Consider the following 16,585-nt stretch of genomic DNA (forward strand, 5'->3'; position numbering starts at 1 on the left):
TGCTGCTGCAAACGTCGTCGAACTGTTCGTGCAGATGGTTGTTGTCTTGCAAACGTCCCCATCTGTTGCCTCAGGGATCGAGACGTGGCTGCACGATCCGTTACAGCCATGCGGATAAGATGCCTGTCATCTTGACTGATAGTGATACGAGGCCGTTGGGATCCAGCACGCCGTTCCGTATTATCCTCCTGAACCCAACGATTCCATATTCTGCTAACAGTCATTGGATCTCGACCAACGCGAGCAGTAATGTCGCGATACGATATACCGCAGTCGCGATAGGCTACAATCCGACCTTTATCAAAGTCGGAAACGTGATGGTACGCATTCCTCCTCCTTACACGAGGCATCACAACAAAGTTTCACCAGGCAACGCCGGTCAACTGCTGTTTGTGTATGAGAAATCGGTTGGAAACGTTCCTCATCTCAGCACGTTGTAGGTGTCGCCACCGGCACCAACCTCATGTGAATGCTCTGAAAAGCTAATCATTTGCATATCACAGCATCTTCTTCCTGTCGGTTAAATTCGGCGTCTGTAGCACGTCATCTTCGTGGTGTAGCAATTTTCGTGGCCAGTAGTGTATTTTACTGTTTCACGGGAACGACCGTTGCCACATATTCAAAAAAATTCAACATCGATCTTGACTATAAGCTTTCTACGACAATGGGCAACGGCAATTTAGAAACACGTAGAGCAGTGCCCTGATTTTTGAATAGCTGTCGCAATTTATGCAACTGACGCTCTCGGAGCCCCGAATAGAATTCTCGTGCGTCCTCACGTGAACTCGTTCTGCCGGTCCCCCCCTACTGGCTACGTCACTAGGGCTGCGTAACGGCTCTGCCGAAGAGCTGCTGGTGGTGACCTTGTATGCAGCTGAGCGCCGCGGCGCGGCGTGACGAGAACCTCGTCCGCTGTTGCCGGAGTATTTTTACGGCTGATAAGCGACTGCCTGCCTGGCTGGCTGGCTGGCTGGCTGCAGCCGAAACGCCTATCTGCAGCGCTTGGCACTGGCGACCCGCCATCTGCGCCTCTTTCTGTGACACACGACGTGTGTCGGACGCGCTATTCCGTGACTGCACACAGATAATTTGATAAGCGGACATTGTGTTCTGCGTTTTCATCATTACGTATTCTGTGACGCGTTTCAGCGATTGAGTGGTATTCCAACTATTGATGGCTTTATTTCAGGTTTTATCTGCACGAATGCAGGGACGTGTTCTCTATTCGACACTGATATTATGAAACACAAACAGAAAACAGTTACTGAACAGAACACAAGCAAGAAACTTCCTGGCAGATTACAACTGGGTGTGCCCGACCGAGACTCGAACTCGGGACCTTTGCCTTTCGCGGGCAAGTGCTCTACCACCTGAGCTACCGAAGCACGACTCACGCCCGGTACTCACAGCTTTACTTCTGCCAGTATCTCGTCTCCTACCTTCCAAACTTTACAGAAGCTCTCCTGCGAACCTTGCAGAACTAGCACTCCTGAAAGAAAGGATATAGCGGAGACATGGCTTAGCCACAGCCTGGGGGATGTTTCCAGAATGAGATTTTCACTCTGCAGCGGAGTGTTCGCTGATATGAAACTTCCTGGCAGATTGAAACTGTGTGCCCGACCGAGACTCGAACTCGGGACCTTTGCTTTTCGCGGGCAAGTGCTCTACCATCTGCGCTACCGAAGCACGACTCACGCCCGGTACTCACAGGAGGTAGGAGACGAGATACTGGCAGAAGTAAAGCTGTGAGTACCGGGCGTGAGTCGTGCTTCGGTAGCTCATATGGTAGAGCACTTGCCCGCGAAAGGCAAAGGTCCCGAGTTCGAGTCTCGGTCGGGCACACAGTTTTAATCTGCCAGGAAGTTTCATATCAGCGCACACTCCGCTGCAGAGTGAAAATCTCATTCTGAGAACACAAGCAAGTTTCATAATACACAGTTAGAATAACTGGAAGATGACATATGACATGTACAGGCTGTAACAGGTATTAGGGCATACATTTCTGTTGGTGACTGAGGACGCTGTACTGAACAACATTACATCAGTTATTGCGTCATTTGCAGACTAGTAATTATACCTGTTACAAGTCTTATGCCAACGTCCTTGCCGCAGTGGTAACACCGGTTCCCGTCAGATCAGCGAAGTTAAGGGCTGTCGGGCTGGGATAGCACTTGGATGGGTGACCATCCGGTCTGCCGAGCGCTGTTGGCCAGCAGGGTGCACTCAGCCCTTGCGAGGCAAACTGAGGAGCTACTTGATTGAGAAGTAGCGGCTCCGATCTCGTAAACTGCCTTACTGCCGGGTGAGCGGTCTGCTGACCACATGCCCCTCCAGTGACGCATTCAGGCTGAGGATGACACGGCGGCCGGTCGGTACCATTGAGCCTTTGAAGGCTTGTTCGGATGGAGTTTAGGTTTTATTTTTGACTCTGGGTAATACATCCAAGTACATGTGGCAAAAGCAAGCCAATAATGCGTATTTTCCCTGGGCAGCATTTCAGGTGTGGACGCATGGCCGCAAAACGGTTAGTCTACATTGACAGGCGTAGTCCACCTAGTAACGCAGTTACGCCCCTGCAAAAAATATGAGACCGTAAAGTTTGTGACGTGTTTGTGGGAGGACTGTTCGAAGCAGAGAAAAAAAAAGCAACACGTATGAAAATATCTCCACTTCTAGACGTTACACCCTGTATTATAGTTTGCTAAGAGTATGAACACGGAACATATACAGAAGACTGGAACGACTGGTAGAATTCGACCTTGGTGAAGATCAGGGTGCTTTCCCCTACGACCGCAGGAACAGGCAGTACTTATCCTACGATTTCACTTAGAAGTTATCTCTATAACTAAGGAACTAACCGAATACCATTTGCAGGTTGCCTATCTAACAGTTTTCAAGGGCAACAATATTTTGGTTTTCAATACTTCACAATTTAAAAATTTTAAATGCTGTCATAATCTGCTCATTAAACATCTGTCACCAGTCTAGTTTCCAACCTTATTTCATTTGGCAACCACTTCAGCGTTTTACTACGTCATCTTCAGGCCCCTGACCAACGTGCAGGAATCTGCCGCTGTTGTGATCAAAACAGCGCCAGAAAAATTGGTATTAGCAGATTTTTGCTATAGTGATCACTTCAACCCTCGCCTGCCGTATTGTATTGTATATTAACTGGGGATCTAGAAACAATGGAAAGGCTCCGTCCCCGCCGCAGCCGCAGTGGTCCACAACCCCACGACGACTACCGCAGTCCACTTCACCCCTCCGCCACCCCACACCGAACCCAGGGTTATTGTGCGGTTCGGCCTCCGGTGGACACCCCCCCCCCCCTCCCCCCGCAAGGGAACGTGTCACACCAGACGAGTGTAGCCCCTATGTTTGCGTGGTAGAGTAATGGTGGTGTACGCGTACGTGGAGAACTTGTTTGCGCAGCAATCGCCGATATAGTGTAGCTGAGGCGTAATAAGGGGAACGAGCCCGCATTCGTCGAGGCAGATGGAAAACCGCCTAAAAACCATCCACAGACTGGCCGGCTCGCCTAACCTCGACCTAAGGCCGCCAGGCGGATTCGTGCCGGGGACCAGGCGCTCCTTCCCAGTCCGGAAAGCCGTGCGTCAGACCGATCGGCTAACCCGGCGGGCTCGCCTGCCGTAGTAAAACGCTGAAACTGCTAGCCAGACAAAAGAAGGTTGGAAACCAGATGGCTAAAAGATGTTTAATTTGACATTCTCTATCGAACAGCCGAGTCCTTCAACCATCTCTAAAAAAGATGGGCATACAGAGATTGCTCATTAAGAGGTGTAACCTTACGCTAAAATTTTCGCACAATAAGACAAGAACTAGTCACAAACTATGTGTTTGTCTTCAAACAGCCTAGCTGACGTTGAGCAAATACTCAGAGCACTTAGCGATTTCCAACAAACTTTACACTTAATTTCAAACCCTTACGAAACTTTTCTCGCTGATAGCCTCCGGAAAAATGATGAAAGGAAAAAAAGTTTATCGCGTACGACGTCTTCGCTACTCAAGCAGTAAAACGTCAGCATTGGACATGCCGTTTTAATTTATTACTATTTTACTACGGACTCCATTCGCACCACAGTTTCGAACAGTATCCACATATACCACTGACTGTACCTACAAAATCATTGTACGACGTATAGTTCAGGAAAAATGGTTCAAATGGCTCTGCGCACTATGGGACTTAACATCTGAGGTCATCAGTCCCCTACACTTAGAACTACTTAAACCTAACTAACCTAAGGAGATCACACTCATCAAATGCTCGAGGCAGGATTCAAACCTGCTACCGTAGCAACAGCTCGGTTCCGAACTGAAGCGCCTAGAACCGCTCGGCCACTGCGGCCGAGAGTTCAGGAGATATGACCTCATTTAGATGCGTGAAAAACTGACTTCTGCTTTGAACGGCGCAGTGAAACTTCAACATCAGGGATGGCATTTAAATTTGTTACTTCTTTACTACCAACTCTATTCGCAACATACTTGGCAACAGTATCTACATACGTCACTGAATGTACTTGCAAAATTATATCATTGTTGTTGTTGTTGTGGTCTTCCGTCCTGAGACTGGTTTGATGCAGCTCTCCATGCTACTCTATCCTGTGCAAGCTTCTTCATCTCCTAGAACCTACTGCAACCTACACCCTTCTGTATCTGTTTAGTGTATTCATCTCTTGGTCTCCCTCCATGATTTTTACCCTCCACACTGCTCTCCAATACAAAATTGGTGATCCCTTGATGCCTCAGAACATGTCCTACCAACCGGTCCCTTCTTCAGGTCAAGTTGTGCCACAAACTCCTCTTCTCCCCAATTCTATTCAATACCTCCTCATTAGTTATGTGATCTACCCATCTAATCTTCAGCATTCTTCTGCAGCACCACATTTCGAAAGCTTCTATTCTCTACTTGTCTAAACTATTTATCGTCCATGTCTCACTTCCATACATGGCTACACTCCATACAAATACTTTCAGAAACGACTTCTTGACACTTAAATCTATACTCGATGTTAACAAATTTCTCTTCTTCAGAAACGCTTTCCTTGCCATTGCCAGTCTACATTTTATATCCTCTCTACTTCGACCATCATCAGTTATTTTGCCCCCCAAATAGCAAAACTCCTTCACTACTTTAAGTTTCTCAATTCCTAATCTGATTCCCTCAGCATCACCCGACTTAATTCGACTACATTCCATTATACTTGTTTTGCTTTTGTTGATGTTCATCTTATATCCTCCTTTCAAAACACTGTCCATTCCGTTCAACTGCTCTTCCAGATCCTTTGCTGTCTCTGACAGAATTACAATGTCATCGGCGAACCTCAAAGTTTTTATTTCTTTTCCATGAATTTTAATTCCTACACAGAATTTTTCTTTTTTTTTTTCATTTACTGCTTGCTCAATATACAGATTGAATAACTTCGGGGATAGGCTACAACCCTGTCTCACTCCCTTCCCAACCACTGCTTCCCTTTCATGCCCTTCGACTCTTATAACTGCCATCTGGTTTCTGTACAAATTGTAAATAGCCTTTCGCTCCCTGTATTTTACCACTGCCACCTTTAGAATGTGAAAGCGAGTATTCCAGTCAACATTGTCAAAAGCTTTCTCTAAGTCTACAAATGCTGGAAACGTAGGTTTGCCTTTCCTCAATCTTTCTTCTAAGATAAGTCGTAGGGTCAGTATTGCCTCACGTGTTCCAACATTTCTACGGAATCCAAACTGAACTTACCCGAGGTCGGCTTCTACCAGTTTTTCCATTCGTCTGTAAAGAATTCGAATTAGTATTTTGCAGGTGTGACTTATTAAACTGATAGTTCGGTAATTTTCATATCTGTCAACACCTGCTTTCTTTGGGATTGGAATTATTATATTCTTCTTGAAGTCTGAGGGTATTTCGCCTGTCTCATACAACTTGCTCACCAGGTGGTAGAGTTTTGTCAGGACTGGCTCTCCCACGCCTGTCAGTAGTTCTAATGGAATGTTGTCTACTCCCGGGGCCTTGTTTCGACTTACGTCTTTGAGTGCTCTGTCAAACTCTTCACGCAGTATCGTATCTCCCATTTCACTTTTATCTACCTCCTCTTCATTTCCATAATATCGTCCTTAAGAACATCGCCCCTGTATAGGCCCTCTATATACTCCTTCCACCTTTCCGCTTTCCCTTCTTTGCTCAGAGCTGGAAATCCATCTGAGCTCTTGATATTCATACAAGTGGTTCTCTTTTCTCCAAAGGTCTCTTTAATTTCCCTGTAGGCAGTATCTATCCTACCCCTCGTGAGATAAGCCTCTACATCTTTACATTTGTCCTCTAGCCATCCATGCTTAGCCATTTTGCGCTTCCTGTCGACCTCATTTTTGAGACGTTTGTATTCCTTTTTGCCTGCTTCACTTACTGCATTTTTGTATTTTCTCCTTTCATCAATTAAATTCAATATATCTTCTGTTACCCAAGGATTTCTACTAGCCCTCGTCTTTTTAACTACTTGATCCTCTGCTGCCTTCACTATTTCATTCCTCAAAGCTACCCATTCTTCTTCTACTGTATTTCTTTCCTCCATTCCTGTCAATTGTTCCCTTATGCTCTCCCTGAAACTCTGTACGACCTCTGGTTCTTTCAGTTTATCCAGGTCCCATCTCCTTAAACTTCCACCTTTTTACAATTTCTTCAGTTTTAATCTACAGTTCATAACCAGTAGATAGTGGTCAGAGTCCACATCTGCCCCTGGAAATGTCTTACAATTTAAAATCTGGTTCCTAAATCTCTGCCTTACCATTATATAATCTATCGGAAACCTCTTAGTATCTCCAGGGTTCTTCCATGTGTACAACTTTCTTTCATGATTCTTGAACCAAGTGTTAGCTATGATTAAGTTATGCTCTCTACAAAATTCTACCAGGCGGCATCCTCTTGCATTTCTTAGCCCCAATCCATATTCACCTGCTATGTTTCCTTTTCTTCCTTTTCCTACTGTCGAATTCCAGTCACCCATGACTATTAAATTTTCGTCTCCCTTCACTACCTGAATAATTTCTTTTATCTCATCATACATTTCTTCAATTTCTTGGTCATCTGCAGAGCTAGTTGGCATATAAACTTGTACTACTGTAGTAGGCGTGGGCTTCATGTCTGTCTTGGCCACAATAATGCGTTCACTATGCTGGTTGTAGTAGCTTACCCTCACTCCTATATTTTTTATTCATTATTAAACCTACTCCTGCATTACCCCTATTTGATTTTGTATTCATAACCCTGTATTCACCTGACCAAAAGTCTTATTCCTCCTGCCACCGAACTTCACTAATTCCCACTATATCTAACTTCAACCTATCCATTTCCCTTTTTAAATTTTCTAACCTACCTGCCCGATTAAGGGATCTGACATTCCACGCTCCGATCCGAAGAACGCCAGTTTTCTTTCTCCTGATAACGACATCCTCTTGAGTAGTCCCCGCCGGGAGATCCGAATGGGGGACTATTTTACCTCCGTAATATTTTACCCAAGAGGACGCCATCATCATTTAATCATACACTAAAGTTGCATGCCCGCGCCAAAAATTACGGCTGTAGTTTCCTCTTGCTTTCAAGCGTTCGCAGTACCAGCACAGCAAGGCCGTTTTGGTTAGTGTTACAAGGCCAGGTCAGTCAATCATCCAGACTGTTGCCCCTGCAACTACTGAAAAGGCTGCTGCCCCTCTTCAGGAACCACACGTTTGTCTGGCCTCTCACCAGATACCCCTCCGTTGTGGTTGCACCTACGGTGCGGCTATCTGTATCGTTGAGGCATGCAAGCCTCCCCACCAACGGCAAGGTCCATGGTTCATGGGGGGAGGGGGTATATCATTGTACGACAGGTATTAGGTGTACAACTTCGCTTCCGCCGTTTTACAATAGATGGCAGTAGCGGCAAGTGGTGCTCCAGGTGGTAGTGTCGTACAGGAAGCTCAGCCATTTATAAACAAAATACCATCAGAATATTAGTCGATATGTGATTGCATTGTACAGTTATTCTCGACTGAATACGTTCCCACTTCTCGTCATTTGCGGGAGGTTTTAGTTTCCTGCTTTAACTTGAAGAAATCGGCGACTGAGGGTCATAAAATACTGGGTAAGACCTAGAGGAGGCAACTTTTAGTGAAAGAACGTGCAGAGAATTGTTTCAACGCTTCAAGAACGCTGATTTTGACGTCGAAGACCGGATTGGTGGAGGAAAAGAGAAGGTTCTCGAAACTACTGAAACCGACGAAACATCACGGGAGATGGTTATCGAGAGCCGAGGAATGAAAGACAAACGGCCACAGCACGGCGATGGACATGAATAGGTGATTTTGCAACATGACATTGCTCCCCCCATGTTGCAAAACCCGCCCAAACGGAAATGTTGGAATGGCAAGTCATACCCCACCCGCTGACTTATAGCCGGCCGGTGTGGCCGAGCGGTTCTAGGCGGTACAGTCTGGAGCCGCGTGACCGCTATGGTCGCCGGTTCGAATCCTACCTCGGGCATGGATGTGTGTGATGGCCTTAGGTTAGTTAGCCTTAAGTAGTTCTAAGTTCTAGGGGAGTGATGACCTCAGAAGTTAAGGCCTGTACTGCTCAGAGCCTTTTTTGCTCACTCTGACTTTCACCTTTTTCTGTCAGTGGCACACGGCCTGGCTTACCAGCGCTTCCGGTTATATGAACAAGAGCAAAATTGGATCGATTCATCTATCTCCTCAAAAGACGCCCAGTTCTTCCGCCGCAAAATTCGTATGATGACTGAAAGGTGGGAGAAAGTAGTGGCCAGCGATGCCAAATACCTTGTACTGCAAATTTCTCGTAATTTATTCAGAATGCAGCCTCGATTTTCGAGGAAAATTGCGGAAGCAAAGTTATAGATCTAGTAGTTCAGGAGATACATCATAAAAACTGAGTTGTGTGAAGGACGCTGCTTTTGTGATTCTTCAACTTCTCCTGGCGTATTTCATAACGAAATAAATCTCAGGCGAAGAGCCTGGTATGAGTGTGCTTAGGACACAACATTTCAGCAATCGACCACGTTGCCATCATCAGCGCACCTGATGATGGCGAAGTGGTCGATTGCCGAAGTATTTTGTCCTATGCACACTCGTACCAGGCTGTTCACCCGAGATTGATTTCGTCATAAAATACGCCTGGAGAAATTGAAGAACCACATCACATACCTCTACAGGGAGGAGATGTAACGCAGCAACATACATCAGCGCACATGATGATGGCAAAGTGGTCGATTACCGAAATATTGTGTCCTATGCACACTCATACCAGGCTGCTCACCTGAGATTTATTTCGTCAGAAAATACGCCTGGAGAAATTGAAGAACCACATCACATACCTCTACAGGGGGGAGATGTATCGCAGCAACATACATCAGCGCACATGATGATGGCAAAGTGGTCGATTGCCGAAATATTGTGTCCTATGCACACTCATACCAGGCTGTTCACCCGAGATTTATTTCGTCATAAAATACGCCTGGAGAAATTGAAGAACCACATCACATACCTCTACAGGGAGGAGATGTAACGCAGCAACATACATCAGCGCACATGATGATGGCAAAGTGGTCGATTACCGAAATATTGTGTCCTATGCACACTCATACCAGGCTGCTCATCTGAGATTTATTTCGTCAGAAAATACGCCTGGAGAAATTGAAGAACCACATCACATACCTCTACAGGGGGGAGATGTATCGCAGCAACATACATCAGCGCACATGATGATGGCAAAGTGGTCGATTGCCGAAATATTGTGTCCTATGCACACTCATACCAGGCTGTTCACCCGAGATTTATTTCGTCATAAAATACGCCTGGAGAAATTGAAGAACCACATCACATACCTCTACAGGGAGGAGATGTAACGCAGCAACATACATCAGCGCACATGATGATGGCAAAGTGGTCGATTACCGAAATATTGTGTCCTATGCACACTCATACCAGGCTGCTCACCTGAGATTTATTTCGTCAGAAAATACGCCTGGAGAAATTGAAGAACCACATCACATACCTCTACAGGGGGGAGATGTATCGCAGCAACATACATCAGCGCACATGATGATGGCAAAGTGGTCGATTGCCGAAATATTGTGTCCTATGCACACTCATACCAGGCTGTTCACCCGAGATTTATTTCGTCATAAAATACACCTGGAGAAATTGAAGAACAACATCACATACCTCTACGGGGAGGAGATGTATCGCAGCAACATACATCAGCGCACATGGTGATGGCAAAGTGGTCGATTGCCGAAATATTGTGTCCTATACACACTCATACCAGGGTGTTCACCCGAGATTTATTTCGTCATAAAATACGCCTAGAGAAATTGAAGAACCACATCACATACCTCTACGGGGAGGAGATGTATCGCAGCAACATACATCAGCGCACATGGTGATGGCAAAGTGGTCGATTGCCGAAATATTGTGTCCTATGCACACTCATACCAGGCTGTTCACCCAAGATTTATTTCGTCATAAAATACACCTGGAGAAATTGAAGAACCACATCACATACCTCTGCGGGGAGTAGATGTATCGCAGCAACATACATCAGCGCACATGATGATGGCAAAGTAGTCGAATGCCGAAATATTGTGTCCTATACACACTCATACCAGGGTGTTCACCCGAGATTTATTTCGTCATAAAATACGCCTAGAGAAATTGAAGAACCACATCACATACCTCTACAGGGAGGAGATGTAACGCAGCACCATATATCAGCGCACCTGATGATGGCAAAGTGGTCGATTGCCCAAATATTGTGTCCTACGCACACTCATACCAGGCTGTTCACCCGAGATTTATTTCGTCATAAAATACACCTGGAGAAATTGAAGAACAACATCACATACCTCTACGGGGAGGAGATGTATCGCAGCAACATACATCAGCGCACATGGTGATGGCAAAGTGGTCGATTTCCGAAATATTGTGTCCTATACACACTCATACCAGGGTGTTCACCCGAGATTTATTTCGTCATAAAATACGCCTAGAGAAATTGAAGAACCACATCACATACCTCTACAGGGAGGAGATGTAACGCAGCACCATATATCAGCGCACCTGATGATGGCAAAGTGGTCGATTGCCGAAATATTGTGTCCTACGCACACTCATACCAGGCTGTTCACCCGAGATTTATTTCGTCATAAAATACACCTGGAGAAATTGAAGAACAACATCACATACCTCTACGGGGAGGAGATGTATCGCAGCAACATACATCAGCGCACATGGTGATGGCAAAGTGGTCGATTGCCGAAATATTGTGTCCTATACACACTCATACCAGGGTGTTCACCCGAGATTTATTTCGTCATAAAATACGCCTAGAGAAATTGAAGAACCACATCACATACCTCTACGGGGAGGAGATGTATCGCAGCAACATACATCAGCGCACATGGTGATGGCAAAGTGGTCGATTGCCGAAATATTGTGTCCTATGCACACTCATACCAGGCTGTTCACCCAAGATTTATTTCGTCATAAAATACACCTGGAGAAATTGAAGAACCACATCACATACCTCTGCGGGGAGTAGATGTATCGCAGCAACATACATCAGCGCACATGATGATGGCAACGTGGTCGATTGCCGAAATATTGTGTCCTATGCACATTCATACCAGGCTGTTCACCCGAGATTTATTTCGTCATAAAATACGCCTGGAGAAATTGAGAAACCACATCACATACCTCTATGGGGAGGAGATGTATCGCAGCAACATACATCAGCGCACATGATGATGGCAAAGTGGTCGATTGCCGAAATATTGTGTCCTATGCACACTCATACCAGGCTGTTCACCCGAGATTTATTTCGTCATAAAATACGCCTGGAGAAATTGAAGAACCACATCACATACCTCTACGGGGAGGAGATGTATCGCAGCAACATACATCAGCGCACATGGTGATGGCAAAGTGGTCGATTGCCGAAATATTGTGTCCTATACACGCTCATACCAGGGTGTTCACCCGAGATTTATTTCGTCATAAAATACGCCTAGAGAAATTGAAGAACCACATCACATACCTCTACAGGGAGGAGATGTAACGCAGCACCATACATCAGCGCACCTGATGATGGCAAAGTGGTCGATTGCCGAAATATTGTGTCCTACGCACACTCATACCAGGCTGTTCACCCGAGATTTATTTCGTCATAAAATACACCTGGAGAAATTTAAGAACCACATCACATACCTCTGCGGGGAGTAGATGTATCGCAGCAACATACATCAGCGCACATGATGATGGCAAAGTGGTCGATTGCCGAAATATTGTGTCCTATACACACTCATACCAGGGTGTTCACCCGAGATTTATTTCGTCATAAAATACGCCTAGAGAAATTGAAGAACCACATCACATACCTCTACAGGGAGGAGATGTAACGCAGCACCATACATCAGCGCACCTGATGATGGCAAAGTGGTCGATTGCCGAAATATTGTGTCCTACGCACACTCATACCAGGCTGTTCACCCAAGATTTATTTCGTCATAAAATACACCTGGAGAAATTGAAGAACCACATCACATACCTCTGCGGGGAGTAGATGTATCGCAGCAACATACATCAGCGCACATGATGATGGCAACGTGGTCGATTGCCGAAATATTGTGTCCTATGCACATTCATACCAGGCTGTTCACCCGAGATTTATTTCGTCATAAAATACGCCTGGAGAAATTGAGAAACCACATCACATACCTCTATGGGGAGGAGATGTATCGCAGCAACATACATCAGCGCACATGATGATGGCAAAGTGGTCGATTGCCGAAATATTGTGTCCTATGCACACTCATACCAGGCTGTTCACCCGAGATTTATTTCGTCATAAAATACGCCTGGAGAAATTGAAGAACCACATCACATACCTCTACGGGGAGGAGATGTATCGCAGCAACATACATCAGCGCACATGGTGATGGCAAAGTGGTCGATTGCCGAAATATTGTGTCCTATACACACCCATACCAGGGTGTTCACCCGAGATTTATTTCGTCATAAAATACGCCTAGAGAAATTGAAGAACCACATCACATACCTCTATGGGGAGGAGATGTAACGCAGCACCATACATCAGCGCACCTGATGATGGCAAAGTGGTCGATTGCCGAAATATTGTGTCCTACGCACACTCATACCAGGCTGCTCACCCAAGATTTATTTCGTCATAAAATACACCTGGAGAAATTGAAGAACCACATCACATACCTCTGCGGGGAGTAGATGTATCGCAGCAACATACATCAGCGCACATGATGATGGCAACGTGGTCGATTGCCGAAATATTGTGTCCTATGCACATTCATACCAGGCTGTTCACCCGAGATTTATTTCGTCATAAAATACGCCTGGAGAAATTGAGAAACCACATCACATACCTCTATGGGGAGGAGATGTATCGCAGCAACATACATCAGCGCACATGATGATGGCAAAGTGGTCGATTGCCGAAATATTGTGTCCTATGCACACTCATACCAGGCTGTTCACCCGAGATTTATTTCGTCATAAAATACGCCTGGAGAAATTGAAGAACCACATCACATACCTCTACACGGAGGAGATGTATCGCAGCAACATACATCAGCGCACATGATGATGGCAAAGTGGTCGATTGCCGAAATATTGTGTCCTATACACACTCATACCAGGGTGTTCACCCGAGATTTATTTCGTCATAAAATACGCCTGGAGAAATTGAAGAACCACATCACATACCTCTACAGGGAGGAGATGTATCGCAGCACCATACATCAGCGCACCTGATGATGGCAAAGTGGTCGATTGCCGAAATATTGTGTCCTACGCACACTCATACCAGGCTGTTCACCCAAGATTTATTTCGTCATAAAATACACCTGGAGAAATTGAAGAACCACATCACATACCTCTGCGGGGAGTAGATGTATCGCAGCAACATACATCAGCGCACATGATGATGGCAACGTGGTCGATTGCCGAAATATTGTGTCCTATGCACATTCATACCAGGCTGTTCACCCGAGATTTATTTCGTCATAAAATACGCCTGGAGAAATTGAGAAACCACATCACATACCTCTATGGGGAGGAGATGTATCGCAGCAACATACATCAGCGCACATGATGATGGCAAAGTGGTCGATTGCCGAAATATTGTGTCCTATGCACACTCATACCAGGCTGTTCACCCGAGATTTATTTCGTCATAAAATACGCCTGGAGAAATTGAAGAACCACATCACATACCTCTACGGGGAGTAGATGTATCGCAGCAACATACATCAGCGCACATGGTGATGGCAAAGTGGTCAATTGCCGAAATATTGTGTCCTATACACACTCATACCAGGGTGTTCACCCGAGATTTATTTCGTCATAAAATACGCCTAGAGAAATTGAAGAACCACATCACATACCTCTATGGGGAGGAGATGTAACGCAGCACCATACATCAGCGCACCTGATGATGGCAAAGTGGTCGATTGCCGAAATATTGTGTCCTACGCACACTCATACCAGGCTGTTCACCCAAGATTTATTTCGTCATAAAATACACCTGGAGAAATTGAAGAACAACATCACATACCTCTGCGGGGAGTAGATGTATCGCAGCAACATACATCAGCGCACATGATGATGGCAACGTGGTCGATTGCCGAAATATTGTGTCCTATGCACATTCATACCAGGCTGTTCACCCGAGATTTATTTCGTCATAAAATACGCCTGGAGAAATTGAGAAACCACATCACATACCTCTATGGGGAGGAGATGTATCGCAGCAACATACATCAGCGCACATGATGATGGCAACGTGGTCGATTGCCGAAATATTGTGTCCTATGCACACTCATACCAGGCTGTTCACCCGAGATTTATTTCGTCATAAAATACGCCTAGAGAAATTGAAGAACCACATCACATACCTCTACAGGGAGGAGATGTAACGCAGCACCATACATCAGCGCACCTGATGATGGCAAAGTGGTCGATTGCCGAAATATTGTGTCCTACGCACACTCATACCAGGCTGTTCACCCGAGATTTATTTCGTCATAAAATACACCTGGAGAAATTGAAGAACCACATCACATACCTCTGCGGGGAGTAGATGTATCGCAGCAACATACATCAGCGCACATGATGATGGCAACGTAGTCGATTGCCGAAATATTGTGTCCTATGCACATTCATACCAGGCTGTTCACCAGAGATTTATTTCGTCATAAAATACGCCTGGAGAAATTGAGAAACCACATCACATACCTCTATGGGGAGGAGATGTATCGCAGCAACATACATCAGCGCACATGATGATGGCAAAGTGGTCGATTGCCGAAATATTGTGTCCTACGCACACTCATACCAGGCTGTTCACCCGAGATTTATTTCGTCATAAAATACGCCTGGAGAAATTGAAGAACCACATCACATACCTCTGCGGGGAGTAGATGTATCGCAGCAACATACATCAGCGCACATGATGATGGCAACGTGGTCGATTGCCGAAATATTGTGTCCTATGCACATTCATACCAGGCTGTTCACCCGAGATTTATTTCGTCATAAAATACGCCTGGAGAAATTGAGAAACCACATCACATACCTCTATGGGGAGGAGATGTATCGCAGCAACATACATCAGCGCACATGATGATGGCAAAGTGGTCGATTGCCGAAATATTGTGTCCTACGCACACTCATACCAGGCTGTTCACCCAAGATTTATTTCGTCATAAAATACACCTGGAGAAATTGAAGAACCACATCACATACCTCTGCGGGGAGTAGATGTATCGCAGCAACATACATCAGCGCACATGATGATGGCAACGTGGTCGATTGCCGAAATATTGTGTCCTATGCACATTCATACCAGGCTGTTCACCCGAGATTTATTTCGTCATAAAATACGCCTGGAGAAATTGAGAAACCACATCACATACCTCTATGGGGAGGAGATGTATCGCAGCAACATACATCAGCGCACATGATGATGGCAAAGTGGTCGATTGCCGAAATATTGTGTCCTATGCACATTCATACCAGGCTGTTCACCCGAGATTTATTTCGTCATAAAATACGCCTGGAGAAATTGAGAAACCACATCACATACCTCTATGGGGAGGAGATGTATCGCAGCAACATACATCAGCGCACATGATGATGGCAAAGTGGTCGATTGCCGAAATATTGTGTCCTACGCACACTCATACCAGGCTGTTCACCCGAGATTTATTTCGTCATAAAATACACCTGGAGAAATTGAAGAACCACATCACATACCTCTGCGGGGAGTAGATGTATCGCAGCAACATACATCAGCGCACATGATGATGGCAACGTAGTCGATTGCCGAAATATTGTGTCCTATGCACATTCATACCAGGCTGTTCACCCGAGATTTATTTCGTCATAAAATACGCCTGGAGAAATTGAGAAACCACATCACATACCTCTATGGGGAGGAGATGTATCGCAGCAACATACATCAGCGCACATGATGATGGCAAAGTGGTCGATTGCC

Source organism: Schistocerca americana, chromosome 6 (assembly GCF_021461395.2).
Source record: "Schistocerca americana isolate TAMUIC-IGC-003095 chromosome 6, iqSchAmer2.1, whole genome shotgun sequence".
Classification (NCBI taxonomy): Eukaryota; Metazoa; Arthropoda; class Insecta; order Orthoptera; family Acrididae; genus Schistocerca; species Schistocerca americana.